This window comes from Oncorhynchus mykiss, chromosome 15 (assembly GCF_013265735.2).
Source record: "Oncorhynchus mykiss isolate Arlee chromosome 15, USDA_OmykA_1.1, whole genome shotgun sequence".
NCBI classification, from domain to species: Eukaryota; Metazoa; Chordata; class Actinopteri; order Salmoniformes; family Salmonidae; genus Oncorhynchus; species Oncorhynchus mykiss.
Genome location: NC_048579.1, coordinates 41,495,088 through 41,513,312, shown reverse-complemented (window position 1 = coordinate 41,513,312; position 18,225 = coordinate 41,495,088). Strand labels below are relative to the sequence as shown.

At 42.3% G+C, this 18,225-nt stretch overlaps 2 non-coding genes across 2 annotated transcripts; both read right to left on the bottom strand.

Moving 5' to 3' along the window:
* Positions 1–5,529: 5,529 nt before the first annotated feature.
* trnap-cgg lies at positions 5,530–5,601 on the bottom strand. The gene has a single exon. It is a non-coding gene; the product is annotated as a tRNA-Pro (tRNA).
* Positions 5,602–6,443: 842 nt separating this feature from the next.
* trnap-cgg lies at positions 6,444–6,515 on the bottom strand. Its single transcript has one exon. It is a non-coding gene; the product is annotated as a tRNA-Pro (tRNA).
* Between the last annotated feature and the right edge of the window lie 11,710 nt (positions 6,516–18,225).

The window sequence follows — 18,225 nt, the reverse complement described above, 5'->3', positions numbered from 1 at the left end:
TTGAACCCGGGACCTCTCGCACCCGAAGTGAGAATCATTCCCCTAGACCAACGAGCCACTTTATCTAAGATATTTTTTGCAGTTGCCAGCAATGACGGTGAGGATTTGGATTGACAGGTCGATGGTGCCAGGCCACAGTGAATCAAGTGAGAGTTGGTGGTATACTTGTGAGCATAGCTATCTTAAAAGCAGTTGATCAGGTTTCAGTTCAAATACTCTGTAATTCATCTGCTGAGTCTTTCAGATTCAATCTTCATTAGCTGTAACAGCAAGAAACAAATGAAGAAAGAGCTAAATGTAGATTAAAAAAATGAAAAAGTAGACATCAAAATCAATTGGATCTCAATTCATTTGATCCGATTGACGCACCGGTACATGAATAAAATAAAAAATCCCCATTGGAATCTGTCTGTTTTAAACTAGAAATGTCACTTTTTTTGCACTGGATGCTTCTCAAACCTCCATAACCGCTGATGTCACACCTCTGCATCTTTGGTGAAATGCGGCAGAGCGAGAGCAATGTTAGTCAAAACATGACATATCCCGAAAATGTGTCTTCTCATACAAATGGCTGTAGCTTCCTGACCGGTTTGACCTACAAAATCGTTTGACCATTACATGGAAAGGGGAGACTCTCACAAACACAATGTCCTTCTCAGTTTTGCTCTACGACCTCCACAAGGGTCACGGGACTCGTCTGAAGGTAATCTATGTACAGGTTAAAATGACAGATTTTTTAACCAAGGAAGAAATGAATAAATGTTGTGCGATGCTGAACCCACGAGTGCAGAGCACAATGGATTAGCTGTCCATTGCCTTTATCACTCATCCACCTCGTTCAGCACTCATCCACCTCGTTCAGCACTCCAACCAGTTGCCCAAGAACCGCCTGTCTCTGATTGTTAAAAGCTCTACAAATGGGCTCATCCGGGATTTGAATCCTGTACCTCTCGCACCCGAAGCGAGAATCATACCCCTAGACCAACGAGCCACTTTCTCTATGGTATTTTTTGCAGTCGCCAGCAATGACGGTGAGGATTTGGATTGACAGGTCGATGGTGCCAGGCCACAGTGAATCAAGTGAGTGTTGGTGGTATACTTTTTGAGCATAGCTATCTTCAAAGCAGTTGATCAGGTTTCAGTTCAAATACTCTGTAATTCATCTGCTGAGTCTTTCAGATTCAATCTTCATTAGCTGTAACAGCAAGAAACAAATGAAGAAAGAGCTAAATGTAGATTAAAAAAATGAAAAAGTAGACATCAAAATCAATTGGATCTCATTTCATTTGATCCGATTGACGCACCGGTACGTGAATAAAATTAAAAATCCCCATTGGAATCTGTCTGTTTTAAACTAGAAATGTCACTTATTTTGCACTGGATGCTTCTCAAACCTCCATAACCGCTGATGTCACTCCTCTGCATCTTTGGTGAAATGCGGCAGAGCGAGAGCAATGTTAGTCAAAACATGACATATCCCGGAAATGTGTCTTCTCATTCAAATGGCTGTAGCTTCCTGACCGGTTTGACCTACAAAATCGTTTGACCATTACATGGAAAGGGGAGACTCTCACAAACACAATGTCCTTCTCAGTTTTGCTCTACGACCTCCACAAGGGTCACGGGACTCGTCTGAAGGTAATCTATGTACAGGTTAAAATGACAGATTTTTTAACCAAGGAAGAAATGAATAAATGTTGTGCGATGCTGAACCCACGAGTGCAGAGCACAATGGATTAGCTGTCCATTGCCTTTATCACTCATCCACCTCGTTCAGCACTCATCCACCTCGTTCAGCACTCCAACCAGTTGCCCAAGAACCGCCTGTCTCTGATTGTTAAAAGCTCTACAAATGGGCTCATCCGGGATTTGAATCCTGTACCTCTCGCACCCGAAGCGAGAATCATACCCCTAGACCAACGAGCCACTTTCTCTATGGTATTTTTTGCAGTCGCCAGCAATGACGGTGAGGATTTGGATTGACAGGTCGATGGTGCCAGGCCACAGTGAATCAAGTGAGTGTTGGTGGTATACTTTTTGAGCATAGCTATCTTCAAAGCAGTTGATCAGGTTTCAGTTCAAATACTCTGTAATTCATCTGCTGAGTCTTTCAGATTCAATCTTCATTAGCTGTAACAGCAAGAAACAAATGAAGAAAGAGCTAAATGTAGATTAAAAAAATGAAAAAGTAGACATCAAAATCAATTGGATCTCATTTCATTTGATCCGATTGACGCACCGGTACGTGAATAAAATTAAAAATCCCCATTGGAATCTGTCTGTTTTAAACTAGAAATGTCACTTATTTTGCACTGGATGCTTCTCAAACCTCCATAACCGCTGATGTCACTCCTCTGCATCTTTGGTGAAATGCGGCAGAGCGAGAGCAATGTTAGTCAAAACATGACATATCCCGGAAATGTGTCTTCTCATTCAAATGGCTGTAGCTTCCTGACCGGTTTGACCTACAAAATCGTTTGACCATTACATGGAAAGGGGAGACTCTCACAAACACAATGTCCTTCTCAGTTTTGCTCTACGACCTCCACAAGGGTCACGGGACTCGTCTGAAGGTAATCTATGTACCGGTTAAAATGACAGATTTTTTAACCAAGGAAGAAATGAATAAATGTTGTGCGATGTTGAACCCACGAGTGCAGAGCACAATGGATTAGCAGTCCATTGCCTTTATCACTCATCCACCTCGTTCAGCACTCCAACCAGTTGCCCAAGAACCGCCTATCTCTGATTGTTAAAAGCTCTACAAATGGGGTCATCCGGGATTTGAACATGGGATCTCTCGCACCCGAAGCTAGAATCATACCCCTAGACCAACGAGCCACTTTATCTAAGGTGTTTTTTTGCAGTCGCCAGCAATGACGGTGAGGATTTGGATTGACAGGTCGATGGTGCCAGGCCACAGTGAATCACTTGAGTGTTGGTGGTATACTTGTGAGCATAGCTATCTTCAAAGCAGTTGACCAGGTTTCAGTTCAAATACTCTGTAATTCATCTGCTGAGTCTTTCAGATTCAATCTTCATTAGCTGTAACAGCAAGAAACAAATGAAGAAAGAGCTAAATGTAGATTAAAAAAATGAAAAAGTAGACATCAAAATCAATTGGATCTCAATTCATTTGATCCGATTGACGCACCAGTACGTGAATAAAATAAAAAATCCCCATTGGAATCTGTCTGTTTTAAACTAGAAATGTCACTTATTTTGCACTGGATGCTTCTCAAACCTCCATAACCGCTGATGTCACACCTCTGCATCTTTGGTGAAATGCGGCAGAGCGAGAGCAATGTTAGTCAAAACATGACATATCCCGAAAATGTGTCTTCTCATACAAATGGCTGTAGCTTCCTGACCGGTTTGACCTACAAAATCGTTTGACCATTACATGGAAAGGGGAGACTCTCACAAACACAATGTCCTTCTCAGTTTTGCTCTACGACCTCCACAAGGGTCACGGGACTCGTCTGAAGGTAATCTATGTACCGGTTAAAATGACAGATATTTTAACCTAGGAAGAAATGAATAAATGTTGTGCGATGCTGAACCCACGAGTGCAGAGCACAATGGATTAGCAGTCCATTGCCTTTATCACTCATCCACCTCGTTCAGCACTCCAACCAGTTGCCCAAGAACCGCCTATCTCTGATTGTTAAAAGCTCTACAAATGGGGTCATCCGGGATTTGAACATGGAATCTCTCGCACCTGAAGCTAGAATCATACCCCTAGACCAACGAGCCACTTTATCTAAGGTGTTTTTTTGCAGTCGCCAGCAATGACGGTGAGGATTTGGATTGACAGGTCGATGGTGCCAGGCCACAGTGAATCACTTGAGTGTTGGTGGTATACTTGTGAGCATAGCTATCTTCAAAGCAGTTGACCAGGTTTCAGTTCAAATACTCTGTAATTCATCTGCTGAGTCTTTCAGATTCAATCTTCATTAGCTGTAACAGCAAGAAACAAATGAAGAAAGAGCTAAATGTAGATTAAAAAAATGAAAAAGTAGACATCAAAATCAATTGGATCTCAATTCATTTGATCCGATTGACGCACCAGTACGTGAATAAAATAAAAAATCCCCATTGGAATCTGTCTGTTTTAAACTAGAAATGTCACTTATTTTGCACTGGATGCTTCTCAAACCTCCATAACCGCTGATGTCACACCTCTGCATCTTTGGTGAAATGCGGCAGAGCGAGAACAATGTTTGTCAAAACATGACATATCCTGAAAATGTGTCTTCTCATACAAATGGCTGTAGCTTCCTGACCGGTTTGACCTACAAAATCGTTTGACCATTACATGGAAAGGGGAGACTCTCACAAACACAATGTCCTTCTCAGTTTTGCTCTACGACCTCCACAAGGGTCACGGGACTCGTCTGAAGGTAATCTATGTACAGGTTAAAATGACAGATTTTTTAACCAAGGAAGAAATGAATAAATGTTGTGCGATGCTGAACCCACGAGTGCAGAGCACAATGGATTAGCTGTCCATTGCCTTTATCACTCATCCACCTCGTTCAGCACTCATCCACCTCGTTCAGCACTCCAACCAGTTGCCCAAGAACCGCCTGTCTCTGATTGTTAAAAGCTCTACAAATGGGCTCATCCGGGATTTGAATCCTGTACCGCTCGCACCCGAAGCGAGAATCATACCCCTAGACCAACGAGCCACTTTATCTAAGGTATTTCTTTGCAGTCGACAGCAATGACAGTGAGGATTTGGATTGACAGGTCGATGGTGCCAGGCCACAGTGAATCGCGTGAGAGTTGGTGGTATACTTGTGAGCATAGCTATCTTCAAAGCAGTTGATCAGGTTTCAGTTCAAATACTCTGTAATTCATCTGCTGAGACTTTCAGATTCAATCTTCATTAGCTGTAACAGCAAGAAACAAATGAAGAAAGAGCTAAATGTAGATTAAAAAAATGAAAAAGTAGACATCAAAATCAATTGGATTTAATTTGATCCGATTGACGCACCGGTACGTGAATGAAATAAAAAATCCCCATTGGAATCTGTCTGTTTTAAACTAGAAATGTCACTTATTTTGCACTGGATGCTTCTCAAACCTCCATAACCGCTGATGTCACACCTCTGCATGTTTGGTGAAATGCGGCAGAGCGAGAGCAATGTTAGTCAAAACATGACATATCCCGAAAATCAGTCTTCTCATACAAATGGCTGTAGCTTTCTGACCGGTTTGACCTACAAAATCGTTTGACAATTACATGGAAAGGGGAGACTCTCACAAACACAATGTCCTTCTCAGTTTTGCTCTACGACCTCCACAAGGGTCACGGGACTCGTCTGAAGGTAATCTATGTACCGGTTAAAATGACAGATATTTTAACCTAGGAAGAAATGAATAAATGTTGTGCGATGCTGAACCCACGAGTGCAGAGGACAATGGATTAGCAGTCCATTGCCTTTATCACTCATCCACCTCGTTCAGCACTCCAACCAGTTGCCCAAGAACCGCCTATCTCTGATTGTTAAAAACTCTACAAATGGGCTCATCCGGGATTTGAACCCGGGACCTCTCGCACCCGAAGTGAGAATCATTCCCCTAGACCAACGAGCCACTTTATCTAAGATATTTTTTGCAGTTGCCAGCAATGACGGTGAGGATTTGGATTGACAGGTCGATGGTGCCAGGCCACAGTGAATCAAGTGAGAGTTGGTGGTATACTTGTGAGCATAGCTATCTTAAAAGCAGTTGATCAGGTTTCAGTTCAAATACTCTGTAATTCATCTGCTGAGTCTTTCAGATTCAATCTTCATTAGCTGTAACAGCAAGAAACAAATGAAGAAAGAGCTAAATGTAGATTAAAAAAATGAAAAAGTAGACATCAAAATCAATTGGATCTCATTTCATTTGATCCGATTGACGCACCGGTACGTGAATAAAATTAAAAATCCCCATTGGAATCTGTCTGTTTTAAACTAGAAATGTCACTTATTTTGCACTGGATGCTTCTCAAACCTCCATAACCGCTGATGTCACTCCTCTGCATCTTTGGTGAAATGCGGCAGAGCGAGAGCAATGTTAGTCAAAACATGACATATCCCGAAAATGTGTCTTCTCATACAAATGGCTGTAGCTTCCTGACCGGTTTGACCTACAAAATCGTTTGACCATTACATGGAAAGGGGAGACTCTCACAAACACAATGTCCTTCTCAGTTTTGCTCTACGACCTCCACAAGGGTCACGGGACTCGTCTGAAGGTAATCTATGTACTGGTTAAAATGACAGATTTTTTAACCAAGGAAGAAATGAATAAATGTTGTGCGATGTTGAACCCACGAGTGCAGAGCACAATGGATTAGCAGTCCATTGCCTTTATCACTCATCCACCTCGTTCAGCACTCCAACCAGTTGCCCAAGAACCGCCTGTCTCTGATTGTTATAAGCTCTACAAATGGGGTCATCCGGGATTTGAACCCGGGACCTCTCGCACCCGAAGCGAGAATCATGCCCCTAGACCAACGAGCCACTTTATCTAAGGTGTTTTTTTGCAATCGCCAGCAATGACGGTGAGGATTTGGATTGACAGGTCGATGGTGCCAGGCCACAGTGAATCAAGTGAGTGTTGGTGGTATACTTGTGAGCATAGCTATCTTCAAAGCAGTTGATCAGGTTTCAGTTCAAATACTCTGTAATTCATCTGCTGAGTCTTTCAGATTCAATCTTCATTAGCTGTAACAGCAAGAAACAAATGAAGAAAGAGCTAAATGTAGATTAAAAAAATGAAAAAGTAGACATCAAAATCAATTGGATCTCATTTCATTTGATCCGATTGACGCACCGGTACGTGAATGAAATTAAAAATCCCCATTGGAATCTGTCTGTTTTAAACTAGAAATGTCACTTATTTTGCACTGGATGCTTCTCAAACCTCCATAACCGCTGATGTCACTCCTCTGCATCTTTGGTGAAATGCGGCAGAGCGAGAGCAATGTTAGTCAAAACATGACATATCCCGAAAATGTGTCTTCTCATACAAATGGCTGTAGCTTCCTGACCGGTTTGACCTACAAAATCGTTTGACCATTACATGGAAAGGGGAGACTCTCACAAACACAATGTCCTTCTCAGTTTTGCTCTACGACCTCCACAAGGGTCACGGGACTCGTCTGAAGGTAATCTATGTACCGGTTAAAATGACAGATTTTTTAACCAAGGAAGAAATGAATAAATGTTGTGCGATGTTGAACCCACGAGTGCAGAGCACAATGGATTAGCAGTCCATTGCCTTTATCACTCATCCACCTCGTTCAGCACTCCAACCAGTTGCCCAAGAACCGCCTATCTCTGATTGTTAAAAGCTCTACAAATGGGGTCATCCGGGATTTGAACATGGGATCTCTTGCACACGAAGCTAGAATCAAACCCCTAGACCAACGAGCCACTTTATCTAATGTGTTTTTTTGCAGTCGCCAGCAATGACGGTGAGGATTTGGATTGACAGGTCGATGGTGCCAGGCCACAGTGAATCACGTGAGAGTTGGTGGTATACTTGTGAGCATCGCTGTCTTCCAAGCAGTTGACCAGGTTTCAGTTCAAATACTTTGTAATTCACCTGCTGAGTCTTTCAGATTCAATCTTCATTAGCTGTAACAGCAACAAACAAATGAAGAAAGAGCTAATGTAGATTAAAAAAATTAAAAAGTAGACATCAAAATCAATTGGATCTCATTTCATTTGATCCGATTGACGCACCGGTACGTGAATAAAATGAAACATCCCCATTGGAAGCTGTCTGTTTTAAACTAGAAATGTCACTTATTTTGCACTGGATGCTTCTCAAACCTCCACAACCGCTGATGTCACACCTCTGCATCTTTGGTGAAATGCGGCAGAGCGAGAGCAATGTTAGTCAAAACATGACATAACCCTGAAAATGTGTCTTCTCATACAAATGGCTGTAGCTTCCTGACCGGTTTGACCTACAAAATCGTTTGACCATTACATGGAAAGGGGAGACTCTCACAAACACAATGTCCTTCTCAGTTTTGCTCTACGACCTCCACAAGGGTCACGGGACTCGTCTGAAGGTAATCTATGTACCGGTTAAAATGACAGATTTTTTAACCAAGGAAGAAATGAATAAATGTTGTGCGATGTTGAACCCACGAGTGCAGAGCACAATGGATTAGCAGTCCATTGCCTTTATCACTCATCCACCTCGTTCAGCACTCCAACCAGTTGCCCAAGAACCGCCTGTCTCTGATTGTTAAAAGCTCTACAAATGGGCTCATCCGGGATTTGAACCCCGGACCTCTCACACCCGAAGTGAGAATCATAGCCCTAGACCAACGAGCCACTTTATCTAAGGTGTTTTTTTGCAATCGCCAGCAATGACGGTGAGGATTTGGATTGACAGGTCGATGGTGCCAGGCCACAGTGAATCAAGTGAGTGTTGGTGGTATACTTGTGAGCATAGCTATCTTCAAAGCAGTTGATCAGGTTTCAGTTCAAATACTCTGTAATTCATCTGCTGAGTCTTTCAGATTCAATCTTCATTAGCTGTAACAGCAAGAAACAAATGAAGAAAGAGCTAAATGTAGATTAAAAAAATGAAAAAGTAGACATCAAAATCAATTGGATCTCATTTCATTTGATCCGATTGACGCACCGGTACGTGAATAAAATTAAAAATCCCCATTGGAATCTGTCTGTTTTAAACTAGAAATGTCACTTATTTTGCACTGGATGCTTCTCAAACCTCCATAACCGCTGATGTCACTCCTCTGCATCTTTGGTGAAATGCGGCAGAGCGAGAGCAATGTTAGTCAAAACATGACATATCCCGAAAATGTGTCTTCTCATACAAATGGCTGTAGCTTCCTGACCGGTTTGACCTACAAAATCGTTTGACCATTACATGGAAAGGGGAGACTCTCACAAACACAATGTCCTTCTCAGTTTTGCTCTACGACCTCCACAAGGGTCACGGGACTCGTCTGAAGGTAATCTATGTACCGGTTAAAATGACAGATTTTTTAACCAAGGAAGAAATGAATAAATGTTGTGCGATGTTGAACCCACGAGTGCAGAGCACAATGGATTAGCAGTCCATTGCCTTTATCACTCATCCACCTCGTTCAGCACTCCAACCAGTTGCCCAAGAACCGCCTATCTCTGATTGTTAAAAGCTCTACAAATGGGGTCATCCGGGATTTGAACATGGGATCTCTTGCACACGAAGCTAGAATCAAACCCCTAGACCAACGAGCCACTTTATCTAATGTGTTTTTTTGCAGTCGCCAGCAATGACGGTGAGGATTTGGATTGACAGGTCGATGGTGCCAGGCCACAGTGAATCACGTGAGAGTTGGTGGTATACTTGTGAGCATCGCTGTCTTCCAAGCAGTTGACCAGGTTTCAGTTCAAATACTTTGTAATTCACCTGCTGAGTCTTTCAGATTCAATCTTCATTAGCTGTAACAGCAACAAACAAATGAAGAAAGAGCTAATGTAGATTAAAAAAATTAAAAAGTAGACATCAAAATCAATTGGATCTCATTTCATTTGATCCGATTGACGCACCGGTACGTGAATAAAATGAAACATCCCCATTGGAAGCTGTCTGTTTTAAACTAGAAATGTCACTTATTTTGCACTGGATGCTTCTCAAACCTCCATAACCGCTGATGTCACTCCTCTGCATCTTTGGTGAAATGCGGCAGAGCGAGAGCAATGTTAGTCAAAACATGACATATCCCGAAAATGTGTCTTCTCATACAAATGGCTGTAGCTTCCTGACCGGTTTGACCTACAAAATCGTTTGACCATTACATGGAAAGGGGAGACTCTCACAAACACAATGTCCTTCTCAGTTTTGCTCTACGACCTCCACAAGGGTCACGGGACTCGTCTGAAGGTAATCTATGTACCGGTTAAAATGACAGATTTTTTAACCAAGGAAGAAATGAATAAATGTTGTGCGATGTTGAACCCACGAGTGCAGAGCACAATGGATTAGCAGTCCATTGCCTTTATCACTCATCCACCTCGTTCAGCACTCCAACCAGTTGCCCAAGAACCGCCTGTCTCTGATTGTTAAAAGCTCTACAAATGGGCTCATCCGGGATTTGAACCCCGGACCTCTCACACCCGAAGTGAGAATCATAGCCCTAGACCAACGAGCCACTTTATCTAAGGTGTTTTTTTGCAATCGCCAGCAATGACGGTGAGGATTTGGATTGACAGGTCGATGGTGCCAGGCCACAGTGAATCAAGTGAGTGTTGGTGGTATACTTGTGAGCATAGCTATCTTCAAAGCAGTTGATCAGGTTTCAGTTCAAATACTCTGTAATTCATCTGCTGAGTCTTTCAGATTCAATCTTCATTAGCTGTAACAGCAAGAAACAAATGAAGAAAGAGCTAAATGTAGATTAAAAAAATGAAAAAGTAGACATCAAAATCAATTGGATCTCATTTCATTTGATCCGATTGACGCACCGGTACGTGAATAAAATTAAAAATCCCCATTGGAATCTGTCTGTTTTAAACTAGAAATGTCATTTATTTTGCACTGGATGCTTCTCAAACCTCCATAACCGCTGATGTCACTCCTCTGCATCTTTGGTGAAATGCGGCAGAGCGAGAGCAATGTTAGTCAAAACATGACATATCCCGAAAATGTGTCTTCTCATACAAATGGCTGTAGCTTCCTGACCGGTTTGACCTACAAAATCGTTTGACCATTACATGGAAAGGGGAGACTCTCACAAACACAATGTCCTTCTCAGTTTTGCTCTACGACCTCCACAAGGGTCACGGGACTCGTCTGAAGGTAATCTATGTACCGGTTAAAATGACAGATTTTTTAACCAAGGAAGAAATGAATAAATGTTGTGCGATGTTGAACCCACGAGTGCAGACCACAATGGATTAGCAGTCCATTGCCTTTATCACTCATCCACCTCGTTCAGCACTCCAACCAGTTGCCCAAGAACCGCCTATCTCTGATTGTTAAAAGCTCTATAAATGGGGTCATCCGGGATTTGAACATGGGATCTCTCGCACCCGAAGCTAGAATCATACCCCTAGACCAACGAGCCACTTTATCTAACGTGTTTTTTTGCAGTCGCCAGCAATGACGGTGAGGATTTGGATTGACAGGTCGATGGTGCCAGGCCACAGTGAATCACGTGAGAGTTGGTGGTATACTTGTGAGCATCGCTGTCTTCCAAGCAGTTGACCAGGTTTCAGTTCAAATACTTTGTAATTCACCTGCTGAGTCTTTCAGATTCAATCTTCATTAGCTGTAACAGCAACAAACAAATGAAGAAAGAGCTAATGTAGATTAAAAAAATTAAAAAGTAGACATCAAAATCAATTGGATCTCATTTCATTTGATCCGATTGACGCACCGGTACGTGAATAAAATGAAACATCCCCATTGGAAGCTGTCTGTTTTAAACTAGAAATGTCACTTATTTTGCACTGGATGCTTCTCAAACCTCCACAACCGCTGATGTCACACCTCTGCATCTTTGGTGAAATGCGGCAGAGCGAGAGCAATGTTAGTCAAAACATGACATAACCCTGAAAATGTGTCTTCTCATACAAATGGCTGTAGCTTCCTGACCGGTTTGACCTACAAAATCGTTTGACCATTACATGGAAAGGGGAGACTCTCACAAACACAATGTCCTTCTCAGTTTTGCTCTACGACCTCCACAAGGGTCACGGGACTCGTCTGAAGGTAATCTATGTACCGGTTAAAATGACAGATTTTTTAACCAAGGAAGAAATGAATAAATGTTGTGCGATGTTGAACCCACGAGTGCAGAGCACAATGGATTAGCAGTCCATTGCCTTTATCACTCATCCACCTCGTTCAGCACTCCAACCAGTTGCCCAAGAACCGCCTGTCTCTGATTGTTAAAAGCTCTACAAATGGGCTCATCCGGGATTTGAACCCCGGACCTCTCACACCCGAAGTGAGAATCATAGCCCTAGACCAACGAGCCACTTTATCTAAGGTGTTTTTTTGCAATCGCCAGCAATGACGGTGAGGATTTGGATTGACAGGTCGATGGTGCCAGGCCACAGTGAATCAAGTGAGTGTTGGTGGTATACTTGTGAGCATAGCTATCTTCAAAGCAGTTGATCAGGTTTCAGTTCAAATACTCTGTAATTCATCTGCTGAGTCTTTCAGATTCAATCTTCATTAGCTGTAACAGCAAGAAACAAATGAAGAAAGAGCTAAATGTAGATTAAAAAAATGAAAAAGTAGACATCAAAATCAATTGGATCTCATTTCATTTGATCCGATTGACGCACCGGTACGTGAATAAAATTAAAAATCCCCATTGGAATCTGTCTGTTTTAAACTAGAAATGTCACTTATTTTGCACTGGATGCTTCTCAAACCTCCATAACCGCTGATGTCACTCCTCTGCATCTTTGGTGAAATGCGGCAGAGCGAGAGCAATGTTAGTCAAAACATGACATATCCCGAAAATGTGTCTTCTCATACAAATGGCTGTAGCTTCCTGACCGGTTTGACCTACAAAATCGTTTGACCATTACATGGAAAGGGGAGACTCTCACAAACACAATGTCCTTCTCAGTTTTGCTCTACGACCTCCACAAGGGTCACGGGACTCGTCTGAAGGTAATCTATGTACCGGTTAAAATGACAGATTTTTTAACCAAGGAAGAAATGAATAAATGTTGTGCGATGTTGAACCCACGAGTGCAGAGCACAATGGATTAGCAGTCCATTGCCTTTATCACTCATCCACCTCGTTCAGCACTCCAACCAGTTGCCCAAGAACCGCCTATCTCTGATTGTTAAAAGCTCTACAAATGGGGTCATCCGGGATTTGAACATGGGATCTCTCGCACCCGAAGCTAGAATCATACCCCTAGACCAACGAGCCACTTTATCTAACGTGTTTTTTTGCAGTCGCCAGCAATGACGGTGAGGATTTGGATTGACAGGTCGATGGTGCCAGGCCACAGTGAATCACGTGAGAGTTGGTGGTATACTTGTGAGCATCGCTGTCTTCCAAGCAGTTGACCAGGTTTCAGTTCAAATACTTTGTAATTCACCTGCTGAGTCTTTCAGATTCAATCTTCATTAGCTGTAACAGCAACAAACAAATGAAGAAAGAGCTAATGTAGATTAAAAAAATGAAAAAGTAGACATCAAAATCAATTGGATCTCATTTCATTTGATCCGATTGACGCACCGGTACGTGAATAAAATGAAACATCCCCATTGGAAGCTGTCTGTTTTAAACTAGAAATGTCACTTATTTTGCACTGGATGCTTCTCAAACCTCCACAACCGCTGATGTCACACCTCTGCATCTTTGGTGAAATGCGGCAGAGCGAGAGCAATGTTAGTCAAAACATGACATAACCCTGAAAATGTGTCTTCTCATACAAATGGCTGTAGCTTCCTGACCGGTTTGACCTACAACATCGTTTGACCATTACATGGAAAGGGGAGACTCTCACAAACACAATGTCCTTCTCAGTTTTGCTCTACGACCTCCACAAGGGTCACGGGACTCGTCTGAAGGTAATCTATGTACCGGTTAAAATGACAGATTTTTTAACCAAGGAAGAAATGAATAAATGTTGTGCGATGTTGAACCCACGAGTGCAGAGCACAATGGATTAGTAGTCCATTGCCTTTATCACTCATCCACCTCGTTCAGCACTCCAACCAGTTGCCCAAGAACCGCCTGTCTCTGATTGTTAAAAGCTCTACAAATGGGCTCATCCGGGATTTGAACCCCGGACCTCTCACACCCGAAGTGAGAATCATAGCCCTAGACCAACGAGCCACTTTATCTAAGGTGTTTTTTTGCAATCACCAGCAATGACGGTGAGGATTTGGATTGACAGGTCGATGGTGCCAGGCCACAGTGAATCAAGTGAGTGTTGGTGGTATACTTGTGAGCATAGCTATCTTCAAAGCAGTTGATCAGGTTTCAGTTCAAATACTCTGTAATTCATCTGCTGAGTCTTTCAGATTCAATCTTCATTAGCTGTAACAGCAAGAAACAAATGAAGAAAGAGCTAAATGTAGATTAAAAAAATGAAAAAGTAGACATCAAAATCAATTGGATCTCATTTCATTTGATCCGATTGACGCACCGGTACGTGAATAAAATTAAAAATCCCCATTGGAATCTGTCTGTTTTAAACTAGAAATGTCACTTATTTTGCACTGGATGCTTCTCAAACCTCCATAACCGCTGATGTCACTCCTCTGCATCTTTGGTGAAATGCGGCAGAGCGAGAGCAATGTTAGTCAAAACATGACATATCCTGAAAATGTGTCTTCTCATACAAATGGCTGTAGCTTCCTGACCGGTTTGACCTACAAAATCGTTTGACCATTACATGGAAAGGGGAGACTCTCACAAACACAATGTCCTTCTCAGTTTTGCTCTACGACCTCCACAAGGGTCACGGGACTCGTCTGAAGGTAATCTATGTACCGGTTAAAATGACAGATTTTTTAACCAAGGAAGAAATGAATAAATGTTGTGCGATGTTGAACCCACGAGTGCAGAGCACAATGGATTAGCAGTCCATTGCCTTTATCACTCATCCACCTCGTTCAGCACTCCAACCAGTTGCCCAAGAACCGCCTATCTCTGATTGTTAAAAGCTCTACAAATGGGCTCATCTGGGATTTGAACCCGGGACCTCTCACACCCAAAGTGAGAATCATAGCCCTAGACCAACGAGCCACTTTATCTAAGGTGTTTTTTTGCAATCGCCAGCAATGACGGTGAGGATTTGGATTGACAGGTCGATGGTGCCAGGCCACAGTGAATCAAGTGAGTGTTGGTGGTATACTTGTGAGCATAGCTATCTTCAAAGCAGTTGATCAGGTTTCAGTTCAAATACTCTGTAATTCATCTGCTGAGTCTTTCAGATTCAATCTTCATTAGCTGTAACAGCAAGAAACAAATGAAGAAAGAGCTAAATGTAGATTAAAAAAATGAAAAAGTAGACATCAAAATCAATTGGATCTCATTTCATTTGATGCGATTGACGCACCGGTACGTGAATAAAATTAAAAATCTCCATTGGAATCTGTCTGTTTTAAACTACAAATGTCACTTATTTTGCACTGGATGCTTCTCAAACCTCCATAACCGCTGATGTCACTCCTCTGCATCTTTGGTGAAATGCGGCAGAGCGAGAGCAATGTTAGTCAAAACATGACATATCCTGAAAATGTGTCTTCTCATACAAATGGCTGTAGCTTCCTGACCGGTTTGACCTACAAAATCGTTTGACCATTACATGGAAAGGGGAGACTCTCACAAACACAATGTCCTTCTCAGTGTTGCTCTACGTCCTCCACAAGGGTCACGGGACTCGTCTGAAGGTAATCTATGTACCGGTTAAAATGACAGATTTTTTAACCAAGGAAGAAATGAATAAATGTTGTGCGATGTTGAACCCACGAGTGCAGAGCACAATGGATTAGCAGTCCATTGCCTTTATCACTCATCCACCTCGTTCAGCACTCCAACCAGTTGCCCAAGAACCGCCTGTTTCTGATTGTTGAAAGCTCTACAAATGGGCTCATCCGGGATTTGAACCCGGGACCTCTCGCACCCGAAGTGAGAATCACACCCCTAGACCAACAAGCCACTTTATCTAAGGTGTTTTTTTGCAATCGCCAGCAATGACGGTGAGGATTTGGATTGACAGGTCGATGGTGCCAGGCCACAGTGAATCAAGTGAGTGTTGGTGGTATACTTGTGAGCATAGCTATCTTCAAAGCAGTTGATCAGGTTTCAGTTCAAATACTCTGTAATTCATCTGCTGAGTCTTTCAGATTCAATCTTCATTAGCTGTAACAGCAAGAAACAAATGAAGAAAGAGCTAAATGTAGATTAAAAAAATGAAAAAGTAGACATCAAAATCAATTGGATCTCATTTCATTTGATGCGATTGACGCACCGGTACGTGAATAAAATTAAAAATCTCCATTGGAATCTGTCTGTTTTAAACTACAAATGTCACTTATTTTGCACTGGATGCTTCTCAAACCTCCATAACCGCTGATGTCACTCCTCTGCATCTTTGGTGAAATGCGGCAGAGCGAGAGCAATGTTAGTCAAAACATGACATATCCTGAAAATGTGTCTTCTCATACAAATGGCTGTAGCTTCCTGACCGGTTTGACCTACAAAATCGTTTGACCATTACATGGAAAGGGGAGACTCTCACAAACACAATGTCCTTCTCAGTGTTGCTCTACGTCCTCCACAAGGGTCACGGGACTCGTCTGAAGGTAATCTATGTACCGGTTAAAATGACAGATTTTTTAACCAAGGAAGAAATGAATAAATGTTGTGCGATGTTGAACCCACGAGTGCAGAGCACAATGGATTAGCAGTCCATTGCCTTTATCACTCATCCACCTCGTTCAGCACTCCAACCAGTTGCCCAAGAACCGCCTGTTTCTGATTGTTGAAAGCTCTGCAAATGGGCTCATCCGGGATTTGAACCCGGGACCTCTCGCACCCGAAGTGAGAATCACACCCCTAGACCAACAAGCCACTTTATCTAAGGTGTTTTTTTGCAATCGCCAGCAATGACGGTGAGGATTTGGATTGACAGGTCGATGGTGCCAGGCCACAGTGAATCAAGTGAGTGTTGGTGGTATACTTGTGAGCATAGCTATCTTCAAAGCAGTTGATCAGGTTTCAGTTCAAATACTCTGTAATTCATCTGCTGAGTCTTTCAGATTCAATCTTCATTAGCTGTAACAGCAAGAAACAAATGAAGAAAGAGCTAAATGTAGATTAAAAAAATGAAAAAGTAGACATCAAAATCAATTGGATCTCATTTCATTTGATCCGATTGACGCACCGGTACGTGAATAAAATAAAAAATCCCCATTGGAATCTGTCTGTTTTAAACTAGAAATGTCACTTATTTTGCACTGGATGCTTCTCAAACCTCCATAACCGCTGATGTCACTCCTCTGCATCTTTGGTGAAATGCGGCAGAGCGAGAGCAATGTTAGTCAAAACATGACATATCCTGAAAATGTGTCTTCTCATACAAATGGCTGTAGCTTCCTGACCGGTTTGACCTACAAAATCGTTTGACCATTACATGGAAAGGGGAGACTCTCACAAACACAATGTCCTTCTCAGTTTTGCTCTACGACCTCCACAAGGGTCACGGGACTCGTCTGAAGGTAATCTATGTACCGGTTAAAATGACAGATTTTTTAACCAAGGAAGAAATGAATAAATGTTGTGCGATGTTGAACCCACGAGTGCAGAGCACAATGGATTAGCAGTCCATTGCCTTTATCACTCATCCACCTCGTTCAGCACTCCAACCAGTTGCCCAAGAACCGCCTGTCTCTGATTGTTAAAAGCTCTACAAATGGGCTCATCCGGGATTTGAATCCTGTACCTCTCGCACCCGAAGCGAGAATCATACCCCTAGACCAACGAGCCACTTTATCTAAGGTGTTTTTTTGCAATCGCCAGCAATGACGGTGAGGATTTGGATTGACAGGTCGATGGTGCCAGGCCACAGTGAATCAAGTGAGTGTTGGTGGTATACTTGTGAGCATAGCTATCTTCAAAGCAGTTGATCAGGTTTCAGTTCAAATACTCTGTAATTCATCTGCTGAGTCTTTCAGATTCAATCTTCATTAGCTGTAACAGCAAGAAACAAATGAAGAAAGAGCTAAATGTAGATTAAAAAAATGAAAAAGTAGACATCAAAATTAATTGGATTTCATTTGATCCGATTGACGCACCGGTACGTGAATAAAATTAAAAATCCCCTTTGGAATCTGTCTGTTTTAAACTAGAAATGTCACTTATTTTGCACTGGATGCTTCTCAAACCTCCATAACCGCTGATGTCACTCCTCTGCATCTTTGGTGAAATGCGGCAGAGCGAGAGCAATGTTAGTCAAAACATGACATATCCTGAAAATGTGTCTTCTCATACAAATGGCTGTAGCTTCCTGACCGGTTTGACCTACAAAATCGTTTGACCATTACATGGAAAGGGGAGACTCTCACAAACACAATGTCCTTCTCAGTGTTGCTCTACGACCTCCACAAGGGTCACGGGACTCGTCTGAAGGTAATCTATGTACCGGTTAAAATGACAGATTTTTTAACCAAGGAAGAAATTAATAAATGTTGTGCGATGTTGAACCCACGAGTGCAGAG